Source organism: Oryctolagus cuniculus, chromosome 9 (genome assembly GCF_051225735.1).
Source record: "Oryctolagus cuniculus isolate XC-2025 breed Fujian yellow rabbit chromosome 9, ASM5122573v1, whole genome shotgun sequence".
Classification (NCBI taxonomy): domain Eukaryota; kingdom Metazoa; phylum Chordata; class Mammalia; order Lagomorpha; family Leporidae; genus Oryctolagus; species Oryctolagus cuniculus.
Genome location: NC_142875.1, coordinates 43642406 through 43645078, shown reverse-complemented (window position 1 = coordinate 43645078; position 2673 = coordinate 43642406). Strand labels below are relative to the sequence as shown.

The following is a 2673-nucleotide window of genomic DNA, read 5'->3' as shown; positions in this document are numbered from 1 at the left end:
TGGAAGTCAGTCTGGAGATTCCTCAGAAACCTAAATATAACCCTACCATTCAACCCAGCCATCCCACTCTTTGGAATTTACTCAAAGGAAATGAAATTGGCAAACAAAAGAGCTGTCTGCACATTAATGTTTATTGCAGCTCAATTCACAATAGCTAAGACCTGGAACCAACCCAAATGCCCATCAACAGTATTCTGGATAAAGAAATTATGGGACATGTACTCTATAGAATATTATACAGCAGTCAAAAACAATGAAACCCTGTCATTTGCAACAAGATGGAGGAGTCTGGAAACCATCATGCTGAGTGAATTAAGCCAGTCCCAAAGGGACAAATATCATATGTTCTCCCTGATCAGCGACAACTAACTGAGCACCAAAGGGGAAACCTGTTGAAGTGAAATGGACATTATGAGAAGCAGTGACTTGATCAGCTCTTGTCCTGACTGTTGATGTACAATGTAATACTTCATCTCTTTTAGTATTTTTTTTTTGTTCTAGTACTATTGGTTGAACTCTGTAATGAACACACAATTATTCTTAGGTGTTTAAATTTTAACTGAAAAGTGATCCCTGTTAGGAATGTGGAAAACATTATGATGAGTGAAATAAGGCAGTCCCAAAGGGACAAATATCATATGTTCTCCCTGATCAGTGACAACTAACTGAGCACCAAAAAGGAAACCTGTTAAAGTGAAATGAACACTATCAGAAACGGTGACATGATCAGCCCTTGCCCTGACTGTTGATGAACAACTTAATACGTTATCCCTCTTAGTATTTTTTATGTTTTTTCTACTTAATACTTTTGGTTGCATATTGTAATCAATACACAGTTATTCTTAAGTGTTGAAATTAACTGAAAAGTGATCACTGTTAAATATAAATGTGGGAATAAGAGAGGGAAGAGATGTACAATTTGGGGCATGCTCAAGCTGACTTACCCCAAACGGTAGAGTTAGAAACATACCAGGGGCCAGCGCCGCAGCTCACTAGGCTAATCCTCTGCCTTGCAGTGCCAGCACACTGGGTTCTTGTCCCGGTCGGGGCGCCGGATTCTGTCCTGGTTGCCCCTCTTCCAGGCCAGCTCTCTGCTATGCCCAAGGAGTGCAGTGGAGGATGGCCCAAGTGCTTGGGCCCTGCACCCCATGGGAGACCAGGATAAGTACCTAGCTCCTGTCATTGGATCAGCTCGGTGTGCGGGCTGCAGCATGCCAACCGCGGCGGCTCTTGCAGGGTGAACCAATGGCAAAGGAAGACCTTTCTCTCTGTCTCTCTCACTGTCCACTCTGCCTGTCAAAGAAAAGAAAAGAAAAGAAAAGAAAAGAAAAGAAAAGAAAAGAAAAACGAAACGAAACGAAATGAAACATTCCAGGGGATTCCAATTCAATCCCATCAAGGTGGCATGTACCAATGCCATCTCACTAGTCCCAGTGATCAATTTCTGTTCACAATTGACCATAATGATAGGACTAAGAGCCAAAGGGATCACATAAACAAGGCTAGTGTCTGCAAATATTAACTGGTAGAATAAAAAAGAGAGAGAATGATCCATCATTGGAGGCAAGAGACACAGCAGACCCATAGAATGGCAGATGTCCTAAACAGCACTCTGGCCTCAGAATCAGCCCTTAAGGCATGCGGATCTGGCTGAAAAGCCCATGAGAGTATCTCAGGCATGGAAAGCCAAGACACTCTGGAAAAAAAAAAAAAAAACCCTAAATGAAAGATCTCCATGAATGAGATTCCAATGGAAAGAACTGGTCATCAAAGAAGGAGGTACCTTTCTCTGAAGGGAGTAGAGAACTTCCATTCTGACTATGACCTTGTCTAATTATGATCAGAGTCGGTGAACTCAAAAGGCTTCCATAGCCTTGGCAACTCATGACAAGAGCCTAGGGTGATCTCTGATGCCATAAACAAGAGTGTCAATTTGTTAAGTCAACAACAGGAGTCACTGTGCACTTACTCCTCATGTAGGATCTCTGTCCTTAATGTGCTGTACATTGTGATTTAATGCTATAACTAGTACTCAAACAGTATTTTTCACTTCATGTTTCTATGTGGGTGCAAACTATTGAAATCTTTACTTAATATATGCTAAACTGATCTTCTGTATATAAAGATAATTGAAAATGATTCTTGATGTGAATGGAAGGGGAGAGGGAGTGGGAAAGGGGAGGGTTGCAGGTGGGAGGGACGTTATGGGGGGGAAGCCATTGTAATCCATAAGCTGTACTTTGGAAATTTATATTCATTAAATAAAAGTTTAAAAATAAGAAAAAATTATCACATATAATTAACATATTAATACATAATTTTTATTATATATTAAACTCTGATATGAACAGATACTACACTTGATCTTAGCCAAAAGCCCAAGAAGCGATTATATATTAAACTCTAACCTCAATCTCTTCATGAATTCTAATTTAATCAAGTCTGTTATCTTGTGTCAATGGTTGTAACTCTGTTTTTATGGGTCATACTAGTTCTACGTTTTACCAGATCTAGATTTATATTCTGACCAAGTAAGAAAGCATGATGTTTTTTGGCCATCACCATCTGACCTGATCATAAAAGTTAAATCTACCACAAATATCGCACGATGATTCTAGGTTTAACTCACTAGCAAAGTAATGAAACATTCCCAGTGGTATAAATTTGGATATA

The 2673-nt window shown here is 39.7% G+C and overlaps 1 pseudogene; it reads right to left on the bottom strand.

Annotated features, from left to right (window-relative positions):
• Positions 1-2294: 2294 nt before the first annotated feature.
• On the bottom strand, positions 2295-2390 carry LOC127492241 (U2 spliceosomal RNA; annotated as a pseudogene).
• Between the last annotated feature and the right edge of the window lie 283 nt (positions 2391-2673).